The 17,869-nt window shown below is 40.8% G+C and overlaps 1 protein-coding gene across 2 annotated transcripts in view; it reads left to right on the forward strand.

Annotated features, from left to right (window-relative positions):
- TNFSF13B (TNF superfamily member 13b) overlaps positions 1 to 17,869 on the forward strand; it is a 178,286-nt gene that overhangs the window by 95,879 nt on the left and 64,538 nt on the right. The window lies entirely within an intron of this gene.

The raw sequence follows: 17,869 nt of genomic DNA on the forward strand, positions 1-17,869 counted from the left end.
TCCCTTGAATATAGTTGTTCCTAAATGTACATGTGAGCTGTTTTTTTGTTCAAATGTTTTTGGCTTGCTTTTTAGATGTGGATAATACCACCTAACCTCTGTTTTCCCATACCCACACTATCCATATTTAATCTACCTACGCATGTAGCCATTATTTCTTCACATCTAACAAGACCTTCTCTGTCCCGTTACAAAGTTCCCTCCTGTGCTGTGCTTGTGTACTTTGACATTTTATGACATATTCTGATGCTGAGGGGAAATTGATGCTTGGATATTCTGACACCTTGATGCCAGCTGCTGCAATGGGACATTTCTACTTATGGGTCAATCAGAGACTCGCCATTATTAGCAAGTAATAACAGATGCCTAACTTGTCTGCTTTTGCTTTTTTTTGGGTCTCTTCCTATCTTTTCTTGGCTATCCTGCTCTCACAGATCCGAGAAGCACTTTTGGGATCTGGGATCCAGGTACCCACGGTATCCTGGGCTGTGGGCTTCTGCCTTCCGCTAACTGTGTTTGCCCCTTTGTAGAACTGGGTGTGATGAGTGGGTGGGGTGGGTGGGGCGACTCGGGCGGGTGAGGCATGGATCCCTGTGGCATTGAGGGTCCTGGTACCAACCTGACCACCTGTGGATCCTGTTGATGAGGTTGTCTCACAACAGTCTTTCCTTATGAGATTCCTTTGCCCACCAAGAGAATGACATAAACAGCAGTGCATACAAAATCGTAGGCAATTTGGTGACAATCTTTTGACAAATGGATAACATTGGATAACACTGGCATAAATATTGGAGAAGGAGGTAGCACAGCGTTTTTAACATTTAGCACTCCAATGCTTCAAAGCACTAATATCATCCTTCCCTTGCACATAATTCTGCCCCACAACAAGGTGGACTGACCGGGAGGAGGGGGAAGGTATGCCAGAGCAATTTATTTTTGGTATACTTCATATTAATATATATTTTTGTTAATTACTGCCATAGACAGTTGCCAGAGAGGAGTGCACCTTCGGCAGCAAAATATGACTGTTAATAAACCTCCTACCTCCATCGTCAAGGTGATTGTGGTTTGGGGACCCGGTGACCCTGATAGAAATTGATTTAATTATTTCTTCCTGAACATTTTCCTATGACTCAAACCTGTAAAAGTTCATCATTCAAACTTTTAAATCAAGAGTTATACTGTCCTACATTTGCAATTTAAGGACAGACTCAGAAAAGGAATTGCCTGATATGAACAACAAGGCTATCCTTTCTCTGCCTATCTCATAAAAGTTCATTTTGTTCATGATACAAGGCAATTATGAAATATCCCACTAATCTTTTCCCACTACACAGAGCAAACTTATAAAATCAATAAACGCTCCTGTGACCATTGATATGACACATTCTCTGCATACCAACAGTTACCCACCGACCTTAGTTCTAAAAACATTGACACTATGCCTTCTGTTACAACCACTAACTCAGTTGTTTCTTACTTTGACAAACTCTCCAAGAAAATTGATAACAGTCGCTCTCAGGATTACGTTCCATCTAAAGAAAAATAAATTGCTGAAGCATCATATCCAAGACAAACAGCATCTGTTGAAACCATTGCTCAGGTTCATTATCATGCCACTGATCAAGTTGACAACTCTGTTATCAAATTATCATCAACTAATGTCTCACCTCATCGTGAGAATATAAATACAGGGGATGTCATCAATATCATTAGTCCAACCGGTTTTGTCTTAAATGATGTAGATGTGTAGAAATTGAAGGACTGCCATTACTAGTGGATAAACTAAAACAATAACATTTCTCTAAGACAATCAATAGTATAAAAGGAGCATGTTGGGAGACCTCCACTCCACTACATTCCTCGACATTTGAAATGTCATACTGATTCTACTGAGAAAGCTGAGACCAGCATAGTTACAAACGCAGAGGCAACTAAATGCCATCATTCAGTGCTCTAACAAAGTAACTATGCCCTCAAAACCCTTAACACATAGGAAATGAAAACGTTTAAAGAAGAAAACAAAAATAATTAGAAACAATGTTTTAATTGCTCATTCCCATCTTACCCAGAACCAATGGCTAACATTGACAAGGTATATCTGATATTTAACAAAACTTTGCAAGCAAACAGCTCATAAAAATATTGAAATTGGCCATTAATAAAAACTCTCCTGATAAAGAACCAATAGGAATCCACTGTTTAAAATATTCAACAATTCTGCCCTTAATAGTTATTAAATGGAACAGGATTATGCAAATTGAAGATATACTATATTGCGAGGGTCCTTTGGGAAACCCAAGAAAGGTCAAATTGCAAATTCCGTTTAAAAACTAGATCACATCAACAAAAAGAGAGTTAACAGCCAATGGTCAACCAGTCAATTATAACGCTCCAAGTGCTACTGTTGACACTCATGAGGAAGAATCAACATATGTTTCCTACTGGTGGGTGCCAGTAGGTAGTTACAGTTAGGACCTAGTTTCCATAGGAAAAAGTGCTTTTTGGCTTGCCTATATCTTTGGTGCTGTTTGACGAATCTTTGCAATATTTCAGTGCAATCCGTGAAGCGGGGCCCAAGAAAAAAGGAGGTAAAAAAAGTGCATTTCCCATGTAAATTCCCATGGAGATTTTAGTTATACCTATAGTCCGAAACGCTGGACTAAATTACACCAAATTTGTCAAAAAGGTAGCTTTTGGTCGAGAAGGCACGCTTTTTGTTATTTGGTGTTAATTCGTTCCGTAGTTTTCGAGATATTAAAGGGGATCCAGATTTGTACTTCCTGGGTCGTGAAGCCTTCGCAAATAATGACAAGCTCCTGCAGAGATCTGATTGGCTGGCAAAACTTCAACCAGGAAGTGTTGATAGACACTTTAGAACTCAGCTTCATCCGGGTCCCAAATAAAATACAAAAAAGAAAAGGGGGCAAGGTACGAATAACCTTAACCCCCTAGCCTTGGTCCTGGGGTCCAACAATCAAATTAGCATCTATAACCTTGCCATCTCCAATGACATTATAACAGATGCATCCACAAAGAAGGCAATAAAGAGTTGCATTTCAAACGATGCCCATGGTCCTAATGGCATTCTGGATTCATTAATTAAACATGCCACTGAATTTTGGGTTAAGTTTCCCCAACTAGTATTCAATGTCTTCTTGCAATTGGCTTCAGTGTGTGACTCCGGGAGAGGCTCTTTTTTACATCCATGGCATCCATTACACCAGAAGGGGGATAGTTCTGATCCAGCAGATCACTACCTTATTACACTCGTGGATGTTGAGGCCAAGGCCAATGCAAGGATCTTGTTAGATGAACTTGAGCAAAGGTCTGAGCAAAAGCAAATATTTCCTTTCTATCAAACAGGATTTAGGCCTAACTGCAGCATGATAGACAATAGCTTTGGTAGCTTTGATAGCTTTGGTTCATGGCCCACCAATGAGTTCACTTACAGTTCTCCTCTATTTGCATGTTTTATTGATTATATGGCTGCTTCTGATGGGGTCGGTCATCAGATCTTGTGGAAAAAACTGGCTAATTGGAGCATACCACCAACCCTACTGAGGTTGATAGTCTCTCTTTATTCTAAGTCCTGTGTAAAAGTTAAGGCGGGCAAGGGCTGAAGAATCCTAAACCAAATTCTTAGCAACTGGGGGGCCTCAAACATGGTTGTGTTTTACACCCATTGTTAATCAATGTCTATACAGTTGTCGTAAACATTGCACTTTCAAGGGTGAGATTATTCCCTCCAAGAATTGGTCACCACAAAATATACACATTTTACAATATGCTGATGGCCTAGTGATTTTCGACCACACACAAATAAGACTCCAGAGAACATTACATATATATATCGAATTAAAAACACAAGCTAGAAGCCATTGAGTCCAAAACCAAGGTCATGCTATTTGGTAGGCAGAAATACAAGACTAAAAAGTTCTGCCATCTTGGTCCTTCCATTTTGAGTACCACTTCCTCTTTTTTACCTCTATTATTTGGTTACTTGGTTAATTTAAAGATGTTCTTCAAGATAGCACATATCTTAAAATTAACAATAAAGTAGCTGCCTCCGTGTTTACATTAAACACAAAGTCAAAACTATATAGCCCCTCAGCTGATCATATTTTAAAAGTTACTCAAACTACAATTTTGTCCTCTGTATTGTATACCTAGCATAGCAAACACAAGGAGATGATGGACAGAGTGCTGAAAGCTTTCAGACACTCACCTCCAGTTACAGATCTGGGTTGAATCCATCACTATTCTTTAGCTCACTTCGCCACCTCAGTTAGACCCAGCTATAGGCACATCAGTCTTGACCCTGTGCCTCATGGGAACAGTCCAGCCCGAACTGCCAAGCCAGGTCTTCCATGAACAGGAAAGAAAGCATCCTGGGACCGGTTTCTGGGTAACACCCTTCATCAGCCAGGCTAGCTTGAATCCAGTGGCAAAGTGAGCAAGGGACCCAAGTCTGGGCATACCCTGCCAACTTAGGGCGAACAAAGCAAACACAAGGAGATTCCCTGTGCTTCATGGGAACAGTCCAGACCGACCTGCCAAGCCAGGTCCTACCTGGACCGGTAACAAGCATCTTGGACCAATTTCGGTGTATCACCCCTCATTACCGAGGCTAGCTTGAATCCAGTGACAGTAAGCCCGGGATCCACGTCTGGGCATACCAGGTGCACTTAGGTAGAGAAAGCAAAAGAAACACGGATGATGGACGGAATGCAGGGTGAATCAAACATTCTCCCCCAATCAATAGATCTGGGTTAAATCCATTGTTCTTTTGCTCACCATGCCACCCTTGTTTAGACCCAGCCATATGTAAATCAGTCTTGACCCTGTGCCTCAAGGGAACAGTCCAGACCGAACTGCCATGCCAGGTCCTCCCCGGACCGGAAACAAGCATCCTGGGACCGGTTTCGGGCATCACCCCATATCAGCCAGGCTAGCTTGAATCCAGTGATACAGTAAGCCCGGGACCTATATCTGGGCATACCCGGCGCACTTAGGGTGAAAAAGCAAAAGACACACAGATGATGGACGGAATGCAGGGTGAATCAAATATTGTCCCCTAGTCAATAGATCTGGGTTAAATCCATCGTTCTTTTGCTCACCATTCCATCCCAGTTTAGACCCAGCCATATCAAAATCAGTCTTGACCCTGTGCCTCATGGGAACAGTCCAGACCAAACTGCCAAGCCAGGTCCTCCCTGGACCAGAAGCAAGCATCCTGGGACCGGTTTCGGGGGTGAATGTTTGATGTGCTCTGCATTGCGTCCATAATCTGTGTGTATTTTACTTTTAGAAAGTGGACATTTCTCTGCTCTTAACTTAGCTCTGTGTACGTGCAGCCTGTCTCCAATACATGTCTGGGTTGGGTGACAGATATGCTTTGTGCATTCCCGCTAGCCAGCCACACACAGGAATGGTGGGTGTGACAGAGGACCCATCTGCATTCTGATAGCCTTCCTTGGCAGGAAGGGAGAGAAGGAGCTCACACTTACATCTGAATAGGCTGTGTCCTGTCCCCACACAAAGAACTGATTATCACCCACAGATAGCCTCGCAGGCAGGGCAGGGATGAAAGGGGGCCTTTACATTTCAAGGAGCTGTTTTGAAGTCACTCCCTACTTCAAAGGCATATTTGGGTATAATTCCTGGGCTCTGATCCTATGCTGTAAGGATTGCCATTTTGCCATAAATGATTGTTCTCAGAGCTTCTCTCTGCTTTGATGAGCTGCCCTGCTGCCTGCTGTTCTCTGATGCGCCAGTTGGAGCAGATGCATTGCCCTTTAAAGCCAACGCAGAGGCTGTTTGATGACAGCTGTTCTACAGCATGCACAGCCCACTGCCGACGCTCTGCATGGCTCGAAAGTGACGCATTGCCTACATTTCAACAGAGCTCGACGACGACTCAGTGACCTGACTGCATGGAAAAGTTTGACGCATCCTGCCCTTAGTGTCGACACTGTGCTCTATCCAAGGTACTTTTTCAGTGGGAGCTGCATGAGTCTCATAGCCGGTCTGCCCTCCATTGAGGTCGGCCTGAACTGTGGATTTAGCTCCATCCCTTGTGACCTCAAGAAACCTTTAGGCGCTATTGACTTCTTACCACAGTTTTGGATTTATTCTTTAAAAGTTCATGTCTCGACTTCTACTGATTGGATTGTTGTCATTTTGGTCTTCCTGTGTGGAGTTTGAGGTGGCAAAATTCGTGAAGAGTAAAGATAATTTTACAAGATGTTTGTTAAGGGCATTATAAAATACCCTATTCCTACTACCTCAGTTGAGCAAACTTGCCCTGTGGTTGCCTATGTAAGCTGCCATAGTGTGACAATTACCAATATGAAAAGCCATAACGTATGAAAAGAAAAAAGATTTTCAGTTATATTTGTTAAGAACAATAAGTCATCACTTGATATGTTCTGTCCAGTACTTTCAAACATTGTCAAAATAGATGTATGAATATGTAAACAATTCAAAAAGAAAACATTATTCCAGTACGCGCTTCTTAAAATGTTGACTTCTGTTGAACCCCACTAAATCAAAACTCGAAGCCTAAGCAATTTCTTTTTCAATTTAATGGAGAGGGAAGTTCATCAACTTCAATAGAGGTCACTAATTGTCCATGCTAGCTTATGTTTGCTTTACTTCTGCTGCTCCCATGAATCAAGCTAAGGATACCAACTTAATTTTTAATCTCCATTTTTACATTCCTACAAATTTACGGGGTGTTTTAAAAAATTGTATTTTACATTTAACTTGTTAATTCGATATACTGTAATAATCTGCTAACAATATTTAATTTTTAAAGCAGTAGCAGACCTCCCTGAGTAGGTGTTAGACATACATTGTTTCTGAGGTATCATTCTTCCTTTTCTATATATTTTCAGTCAAGTTTTGTGATTGATCCCTGCACATCAGCAATATCCTTTGGGATAGTGGTAATGCCATCTTCAATTGCTAATACCCTTAGCTGCTCCACATTTGTGGACTTTCATATTTTTATTTTACCTTATTTAAGTTTTTTTCTTGCTTTCTATTGGAACAGCCATCTTATTATATAGTGTATGGTTGTGATCTATATTCAGGAATCTTAGATTTGGCAGTTAGTCCTCGATCTTTACTACTCCTGTTTGACAATGGTGAGGTTTTACCTCTCTTTTGAAAACTGCCCTCATTAGGTTGTGAGCAGTCTTTTTAGCGTGCATATGTATTCTGGACTGCCCTCCAAGTGTCTTCTCTTACCCTCTTACTAGAGTCAGTGTGAGCCAGCGATTATTGCCTTTAGCAATAATTTCAATATGTAAACCATCATGCGCTTTGCACCTTATTAGTTAGAGTACCACTAATGAACCATTGCACATTTGACAACATGCAGTGTGAGTTTTTATGTGCACTTCTCCTGCCCACCTCAAACATTTCTTTATATATCTCAAAGCCAATAATTTCTCACTATGATGCCTAAGATTTTTGTTGGGAGTGATGCCTCCACTGCACCACTGCAATGTGTCTACTAAGGACCAGGTCTAATGTTTGACAGATGGAATGCCATCAGTGTGATGAAAGACATTACCGCCGCCTTCCTGACAGACTCCATCCATCAGTTTTAGAAATGGCCACTGGCCCAGTGGTGATCTCTGTACAGTGAAAAGAACCAACATCACTGCAGATATCCACAGAAAGGGTGTTAGTAAGATGTTTTGCCTCTTAAATGGGATCAGAGACTTGATCACATAATGTGAGGGTGTGCCACCTGCTGACTGATATGCTATTCCAGTCCATGCCAGATCCAAACATGAAGTATGGAATCCAAGGAGGGTTTATTTAATAATGCTTTGATGTAGTAAATCAGTACCACTAGAAGCCACTAAGTGCCCTAAATGAGGGCACTTAGAGAACTATACTCACCAATCCTCAACTCATTACAAAACATTCCATTAATCAATCAATCAGGGTTCTTTAGAGCACGGCTAATCACCCGTTAGGGTCTCAAGGGGCTGGGGTGTTGGTTCTGCAGTTCAGTCCAAGAGCCAGTTCAGATCAAGAGCCAGGTCTTCAGGTCCTTCCTGAGTTGAGTCTGTGAGAGTGATTGCCTGAGATGTAGAGGAAGAGAGTTCCAGGTCTTTGCGGCGAGGTAGGGGAAATATTTTCCTCTGGCCGTGGTCTTGCGGATCTGTGGAATAGTTGCCATGGCCAGTTTGGTGGAGCGGAGGTGTCTGGTGGGAGTGAAGGAGGAGAGGTGGTGGTTGAGGTATGCAGGTCTGATTTTGTGGAGGGCCTTGTATACGTGTGTGAGGAGCTTGAAGGTGATTCTTTTGTTGATTAGGGACAAATGGAGGATTCTCAGGTGATCGGAGATCTGGCTGTTGCGGGAGATGTCTAGGAGAGTTCGGGATACTTTGCAATTTCTTTTGGAGCTTCTGGGTGGTGCCGGCCGAGTACATTGCTGTAGTCAAGTTTGCTGCTGACGAGCGCCTGGGTGACTGTTCTTCTGGACTTAGTGGGGATCCGCTTAAAAATCTTTCGAAGCAGGCGGAGCGTATGGAAGTAGGAGGATGAGACAGCATTGATTTGGCGGTTCATTGAGAGTGAAAAGTCAAGAATGATGCCAAGGATACATGCGTGGTCGATGGATGTTAGGGGGCTCCAAGCACTGCGGGCCACCAGGAGTTGTCCAAAGAAGAGGGGGTGGTTCTCAGGATGAGGACTCAATTTTTCTTGCCACAGTACTCCTTGTACTTTCTCTGCTCTTCCACCTCTTTTTCCATTACTTTCTATAAACAGGGGGTGGTCAGGCACTGCCACAGCGTGAGTAGACAGGTTATAGAGTTGATGTGTCTCCCTAGTGGTTGTAGAAGAATCCATGCCAGACAAAGGCATCAATGAGATCTAGAACTAGGGTGCATTGCATTATGGTTGCGGGCTTTGATGTGATGGATGGGCAACATGGCTGGTTTTCAGTATTTGTTGACGAGTAGTTCAGGGGGAATGTGAGACACTATGGGAAATAATAGTGATAATTACAGTTTGTGTATGACGTACACCAATTGAAAGTTTTGATTATGTGAGCCAAAAGTGAAGTGATGAGGGATTACAATGGACAGGACAGTCTACAGGAAGCATTGCATCTAGGGTGTTTGAATAATGGAGTTGAGTTTTTTTAGTATATCATTTTTTATCTGACCTTGTAAATCGAAAGGAGTGACGTTGTAGATACGGTCTGCAGAGGGAGAAAATCTAAGGAAATCTGCAAATATTGCCGAAACAGAAAAAAATGCTGTGGCATAGAAAGTTGGTGGATAGGGAGGTTTGGCCACACCACTTATAGAACGATCAGCACTTTGCCGTCGTGGACGGTATTTTGTCATGTGGGTAAACGGGCATGAAGGGAATTGACAATGGTGATTGCAGCGTCATGTAATAGGGTCATGAGGTCCTGTGGAATTTAGCCGCTGCGGATCTTCTGCACTGGAGGGGGATAGTGACTCGTAATCAGTGGCCCGAAGAGACTGTTCGCCGCGTGGTGGCCAGCTGACTTTTAATTGGCAGGCGCTGTGAGATCAGACAGCATATAAGGTTGCTGTGATGGTGAGGACCAGAGAGGAAATCCTGTTGGAATAGGTTTAACCAGGGATTGTCATTACTGCTCTGTGATTGGCGAGGTAGGATTGACAAATTGATGAGGACCAGAGAGGAAACCGTTTTGAGTAGGTTAAACCAAGGATTGAAAATCCGCTCTTTGATTGGAGAGTGAGGTTCTACAAATAGCAGGCAGGAGTTGTGGTAGAGATTATGGCGGGAATTATCACACCGGCCGGACGAACACAAGCGTTGGATGTGAACACACGGCTTTACAGGTCAGAGCAAGTACCGGGAGGAGGAATCTCTTGAGGGGGGGCATGCCGGGGCTCAGGTAGGGCGGGTCCCGTGGCATTATGAAGAATAGTGTTGACATTTTATAAAGAGCAATGCAGGAGATGGGTGGGGACGGTTTTGAAAGGAGATTAAAAAAGGGGCTTTTAGTGAACACCTGTCAGCTTTGGACTGACAGCATACATTATTTAAGTTTTTTCCATAGATAAGACACCTGATTAAAGGGACTGATGAATAAAGCCCAGGGTATCCTGGAATAATCGCACAGCAGCAACTTTTGGAGGTAACACATGGACAATATGGGTCCTTGAGTGTATATATGTAAGGAATGGAGCACCGGTATTGGGGTGATCGATTGGTACACGTGATTCTGGACTATTGACTAATGCATGAATGAAATCAATAACGAGGCTGATTGAAGGGATGTGCAGGGTTGGTAGAGGACGAAGGAGGTCCAGATCTAATTGAGACCATAGATGGAGAGGTACTATGAGGCCTGACAATAGAGGGATGACATTGTCAGATGGAACTGTGATGAGTGCTTACTATAGGCATTATTGTGCATGATGTGCACTGCATTAAACAAGGATGTGTTCTCACGAGGTAGTCACATACATGCTATTTGATTCAAGATTGAATATAGGCAGGGATGGATATTGTGGATTTAGGTGATTGAAAAGTAAAATAGTTTTTTGAATATGAAAAGTGGAGAAAATGAACTTTGGAATGATCACTGATGTATCTGTTTTTATAATTTACAGCCCTGACGATGTTCAGTGTGGATGAAACGCGTAGGCTGGATTGACTTTTGTGATTTGATCTGGATTTATAAAATGTTAGTTGTGAAATAAAACATACTAATTGGATATATATGAAGACTGCCTATGGACTTTCTTTGAATGTGGTTACTATGAAGCAATAAACTTGGGAAGATTATTGATATAGGTGCTTCTCCTGGATTGAGGTTATATTTTGGAAGACAAATGGCCCAGTGGCGTGGGACTACTGAGAGTAGAGTGCACTTTAACCAAAAGTAACTGATAACCAGGATGACACACCAGTGTGCACGCTTCTAAGCCCATACCGCGTGTTGATTTGTTTGTTAATTTTCGCACTCCTTAGGTAATTATGGAAAAATTAGAATCTCTCTATATGTTTCTACACATTCTGAACATCTGCACCTTTTATAGGAAAAAAAACCATGACTTGTATCAAACTGATTCTAATATTTTCTTGCAACAAATATCTCTAACTATTTTGGATTTGTTTAATTTAGCACTAGAGATTCTACTTTTATTCTTCATGTTTTCAAACGTCTTCTACTTTATATGAAAGAGCTATGTGCTCTTGAGGTATGTGGTTTGTGGGAAAGGTGAAGAGATAATTTTGCCCTTGCGATACATGATAAGGACATTACAAGCCACCTTGGAATTCCTTAACCTTATAAAGGAACTTGGCCTTCAGCCTCATTTCTTTAAATAGTCATGGAATTCCTCTGTGACTTTCAATATCCTTATCATGTACAACACGGGGTAATTTATCCCATATATGCTCACACACATGCAGAATTTTCCTATTGCCCGTTGGGCAACGCTAAAGGGTGCATCCTCAAGGACAACTCTGTGAATGCTATTATATCTGAATTATCCAATCATTTAAGTTCTAGTTCAACGTCCAGTCTTCCTGTCAAAGGAATATTTTTAACCCAATGTATTTTGGGACTGCATACGTTTTATGAGTGCAATGGATAAACCCCTTCAACATAAAATGGTACCATTAAATGCATTTGTAAATTCCTTCTGAATCCAAATACACAGCTGTGGCACTCCTTATATCTGTACATCCCTATCGATACCAAACCGTATCCATAATTTACTGTGGCCTATCCATCTCTGCACTGATGGCCCTCTGTTGCACATATACAATTTTTCCATTGCCTTCCTCTCTTCAAATTCACATTCTCAATTGTGATAAACCAACAAGGTAATGGATTCGCCATTACAATATCAGGATTAACACTTTTGGAACTGAATTTCAAACTATGCTTTTTTTTAAATGTCCTTGCTTACCTTCATTGGTAACTGTGTTAAACAGAAAAGCTGAATCTCTAACCATCTCAATCTTTACCCTAGCAAAACTCATGTTACAAATTACTGAATCTTTTCCTCCTATCTTCTCCCCACCTCTTTATATGAATATTCATCTATGTCATGTTATTATAGATTAAAGGGACATTTTTACCATTCTTCATGCAACTCATACTTCTCCAACAATAGCACAATAACTTGTCCTTACTCGGTTCCTTCTTCCTTGATGATCCTTCTGTGTTTTGGTATCCCCTTAAACTACTCACTTGGCAATATGGGCTCTCTCTTTTCAGCCTACTGTATCCTCTTTCACTCCTTCACAGCTTTAGCACATCTTCCTGACAATCATGCAATATGCTTTAATCTTCGATCACCCATATTTTCTTGAACTGATTCATCTTTCTAGTATATCACTATTACATATGGTAGGAATACCTTCTGCATAATGCCAAATATACAGTTTGCCATCAATGACTTCAAGCTTGTAACACATTTGTTAATGCTACTAAAAAATGTTTACCTATCATTTGGTATGCACATTTTTGGGTGAAAATATTTTTCTAGTGCAGTGGTTCTTCACCCTTTGACTTCTGCAGACCCCCACTGAATAACTGCTGGAAGCTAGGAACCCCCCGCATAAGCAATTTCTATGATTTGAACCTCAAACCATTACACAAAATATAATATTGAAACAAGTATACAGCAAACAAATATACAAATATGAAGAATTGTATTTAATTCATGAACAAAAATATATACAAATCAACATTTTAATTATATAATGGGATTGTTGGTGCTTTTCAGAATGTGGTTATATTTCTAAATGATCAAGCAATATCCTAGATTCTAGCATATCACTTTGTCTTTTTTGCTCCTATTACATGCTCTCTTTTTCTCTTCTCATACTGGTGCTTTAATTAATTTAATTAACACCACCAATTGTCCTTTCTACATTCTATTTGCTGTACTTGCCACTCATCCCACTATTCAAGCTAAAGATGCCAACTTAAAGTTAAGCCTCAAATTCCAAATTCCTTCACATTTACAGTGCATTTTAAAATGTTTTCACTTTAGCTTTTTTATGTGTATATACTTTATTAATTTGCTAATTTTATTGAATTTTAGCAGTGAGTGAGGTCAGCTGAATAATGCCTTCTGATCTCACCTCAGAGCAGACAAAAGGAGGCAGAGTCTCCCCAAGCATTGCCAGCATACAATGCAACTCTCTCCCTATGGAATTATGACTGAGCCATCAGTTCCTTCCTGTTAGGATGGCACTAAAGACAGTATTTCGTAATAACTCTGTTTGTGTACTACATAGCCCTCAATTGTCTATTTTAGTCTTTTGCACTATATAGTAATGATAATCATAATGACTGAAGCTTCACCTTCCTGCTGAGCCCAAGAAGGTCAATGCATTTCTGGTGTTGCTTTTGTTTTCATGTAGAATGGGGTGATCTAGCAGTTTTAGGTGGGTTATCCCTTTTGGGGCAGGCTGAGATGACATTGACTATGGATCGTCCCAGATTGTGGTGGCACAATGAGCAACAAGCAATGCATTGGAATGAGGCTCACAGTAATTACTTCATGTATTTGAAGATTTCTTGTACTTATTGAAGAATTGAGTTAAAATATTGTTGAATTCCATTTTTGACATTCATCCTTCAATCCTCCAATTAAATCATGATAAAATATATATACTCTTTTGATGCCTTTCATGAAATCGTCTAAATGCATTTTAGACCATGTTAGTGATCCTATGTAAGGGGGTTGCTTGTTATGTTCATCCAATCCTAAATCCAAATACATGAAAAAGGACCATTGCAGAAGTCAGTTGAAGCTGTTGTAATGTTTGACAGACCCACAAAAGTGTGGAGGAAATTGTGTTTTTTGTTGCTGTTTTTGTTTGTGAAGGGTGGGATGACTGGCAGCATGTTAGCTTGAGAGCATACATTTTTTCATTTAACCAACAGCTTTGAAACACTCCGCCCCTCTTTTGATCGGGGTTCATCATTATAACTGGTGTGTGCCTTCTTATGACTAGTGTATAGTTTACCAATCTTAAGGGGGATGGAAGATCAATGACATCAGAAACATTCTTTCTCTGAAATCATTGGATGTCCTCAAAGAACTTTGAAGTATAATTTTCTGAGCTTTCGTTAATTGACAACAGGAAGCTGTATTTAGTTAGGCATTTGGCACTATTGGGTTGTAAGCTTACCTTTAATAAAGAATCTGTTGGTTCTTTCATCCTACCAGAAGACCCTCAGATAGTCAGATGTTTGCTTTTTTGGTGTGAGACTCAAGACCTGGTCCAGATTCTTTTCACAGGGAAAGATTTGCTGCTTTGTCCATGCCTGACTAATGGTGTTGGATTGTCATGCATGTATATGTTGTGTTCCCCTAAAATGAAGGCATGTTTATGGATGGATAAGGAGGGTTAGTTTAAGGATGGAGTCATAGAAGATGCTGATGAAATATTTTGGGAAATGATAAATGAATGTGTTCATGAATGAGGTGCAATGGCTATTAATGCATTTGGAGAGGAGGCCTTTGAACAATTAAAATGATGGAAACTACAATTCAGTATTGAAGCAAAAGACACAGGTGGCCTTATTGAGAGTTTGTGAGAGTGGGACCTCCAGCGAATACAGATGGGTGGCCCCCATCCTATTAAGAGTACTACAGACATCAATACACTCCAAATATGGCCGATAGGGTACCTGTCACTTTTTTGGGGATGTCCTTTATCTGCCATACTCGAAATAATTCCCAGAGTTCTTTTCAGGTTAAGAAATGGACCAAGGTAGCAGATGTGAAAGCAAGTGCCCTTCTAAAAGACTAGGAAATAATTAGAGAGGAAAGGACACAAGCTTGAGTCTGGTCACTGTGCTTTCAGATTATGTTAATGAATATTTCATTTTCATCTTTCGCAAAGATTGATGAGAAGTCGAAAAGTACATTAAGGCAAGAATCACTCTTGTCTGTCATCTTTGATGAATAGTGCATTATCAGAAACTTTTATGGTGGCACTCTTTGTAAAATAATATACAAAGGAAAATTGCCCCATGGTCTACATAAAAGAATAAATGTATTCACTTTTTCCTACACAATTTATGAGTCCGTCCAAAGAGAACAGTTCAAGAATGTCAATAGCAAGTGTTCTGTCTCATTAGAATTAGTGGACTGAGAATGGATTCACGGAGTGATCATGAAAAAATGTCTGTCTATTTGAATTCTGCTAGCACAATGGACCCCGCTTATATGTGAAAACCAGAACACCTTACTAAGAACAACCACATAAAAAAATAACTAAAACCCAAAAGAGAAGTGGGAGACTCTAGAGTTTTCTCAAAGTCCATTGCAGTGAGAAATAAAGGAATGTATTCCCTGATGAGTGCCTCAGTGATGGTAGTGTCAATACCTCAGTTCTTGAAAGGCAATTTTTTGGGAACATCATTACAATGTGGTATCGGTACCAAATTTCTAAGGATGATACTGAAAGTGAACTAAAGTAAAGAAGAATCAATAAACATCCAAAATGATAGAGCCCCTAAATTAAGCGACTGAAAGCCATCATATTCTCTGGATAATGATAGGCTTAGGAGTTGTGAGTTCCAAAGTAATAGGGCCACTAAAGTGAGCAACTGAAAGCCACCACACTCTCTGGATTGTGATAAAATTAGGAGTCAAGGGTTCCAAAATGATAGACCTCTAAAGTGAGCAACTGAAGGCCATCATACTCTCTGGATTGTGATAATTTTAGGAGTTCTGATGGTTACGTGAGACCTGTCTATCCCATGAGAGTGGATTCTCACCTTCTTGATGATGGGCAAGGTTGGTACTTTCCAAACAGAAATGGGGGAGGGGTGGAGGATATTGATTGGTTGGAGGTAGGGCATCCGCTGCTGGGTTATCTCTTGATATGGAATGTCCATGGGTTTAGATCATTTGTGGAAGCAGAATTTTATTCAGGCCAAGTATCCTTGCACTATGCTAGTGAAAGTTCAGAGTCAAAGAAAAGATTTTGGCCAAAGCAATAAAGGAGAAAGCCTTTAAGTTGGAGAATTTTGAATTTCGAATATTTTTGGACATGACCATAAAATCAGCCCAGAGCTGGAAAGAATTTAGAACTTTGATTCCAAAGTTTCAGTTAGTAGGGGGAACGAGCCTAAATAATTTTGTTTTCTAAACTTCAAATGCAATACAAGGGCTCCTTTCAAGTGTTTGGTAATTTGTTGAAAGCCATTAAGTTCCTAGTGTCAATGTCTTAATTTCTTAACTGTAATGTGGCATTTAGGGCATTTTTGTTTGAGAGGTGAAGTCAGAGGGGAGTGGCCGGAGGCCCTGGCACTGTGAAATTGTGCCAATATTCTCAGGGTGGAGGGGTGGGTTGCATGCAGGGCGTGGGTGGAAAGGCTGGCCACCCACTATGGCATGGGGTCGGTGGGGTTTGTGGGGTAGGTGGTGGTAGGGAACAGAGTGAGGGTGCAAGAAAGTTGATAAAAAGAGATCCAAAATGGAAAATTGTAGGAATATACACCAGCATAAAATGTGGAATTCAAACATTGGGGGTGCCTTTGATGAGAGGACTCCATTTTTGGGTAAATGTGGACTAATTACACCTGGGACTGGGTTGTTGGAAGAGTGGTCAGGCTAGGCACATGTGTACTTTGACTGAGCTATGAGTCATGAGATTACTTGGAGGGTGTTAGGTAGCTGGGGATGCACTTTAGAAAGTGCATGCTCTGTAAACTTTGGCTAATATCTGGTCAGATCAGGCACATACACACTTTAATCGGAATAAGAGATTGTGGTTCAGGGTAATGGACAATATAGGTTGCACTTTAGCAAACGGATGCACTTTAAATACAGGCCAGTGCTGGCATTGGTTGCATGTTTGCACTTTAGCGCACTTGTCACTTTTAAGCAAATCAGACATTTTATGCACTTTTTGCATTTTCTTTGATGTATTAAGTTTATTGCCTGGGAAAAGAAGATGGATGTGATGTTTAGGAGTACTATAAAAGTAGTTTCTTTTAATGCCAACAGGCTTAACAATTAGAAGAAATTGTGTGCATTAGAAGCCTCTGATATAGCTGAAAACCCTTTGGTGGTTTTACTGCAGGAAACTCATATTCTGACCGGAAAGCTTTTGCAGTTTCCTATGTTTAAAAGCTGGTCTGGTTATAGAGGCTTTCATCCTCCCAGGCTGCACATTGAGGTACTGCAATTTTTTTGACTAAGTGACTGGGCGCTGAAGTGTTGGATTTTGCTAGTGATAAATATGGTCATTGGTGCTGGATGAATTGTTTGGTGTTTTCTAGATGGCTCATGTTTGTGAGGCTGAATGCCACAGTGGGAGATAATGCTGGGCCCAATGAGTAACATTTTCAGTCACTATTGCTAGTCCCAGGGGAGATTATTGTGGGAGGGGATTTTATTTTTTGCAGAACCCTAGAATAGATTCCTCACTAAAATTGAAACAGCAGTTAAAGCCTTAAGTTGCAAAGGTTTTACAGAATTATCAAAAAGTCCTTGCACTGATTGATCCTTGGAGAGAGGCTTTCCCAACACAAATAGAATATACATGTTTATCTGAATAATCCCATAGTTCCTCTTGTATTAATTTTTTTTTTACTTTCAAAAGCCCTGGTTTTGAAGGGACAGTGGGCATTCCCTAACGTTTTTTCAGACAATGCAATTCTTGTCACGGAGGTTTTGGTTGAGAAAGGCTTTTGATACTTTTTTGTTATATGAGGAACTGGGGGGCTATAAAATTAACTGAAAGAAAACCGAAATTATTCTATGTGGCTGCAATTCGGATAGACTGCTTCCAGATATAGTGGGTCATTATGATCGCGGGCGGATCGCCACCTCCCAACCGGCGTTGGCGATTC

This window comes from Triturus cristatus, chromosome 8 (genome assembly GCF_964204655.1).
Source record: "Triturus cristatus chromosome 8, aTriCri1.1, whole genome shotgun sequence".
NCBI lineage: Eukaryota > Metazoa > Chordata > Amphibia > Caudata > Salamandridae > Triturus > Triturus cristatus.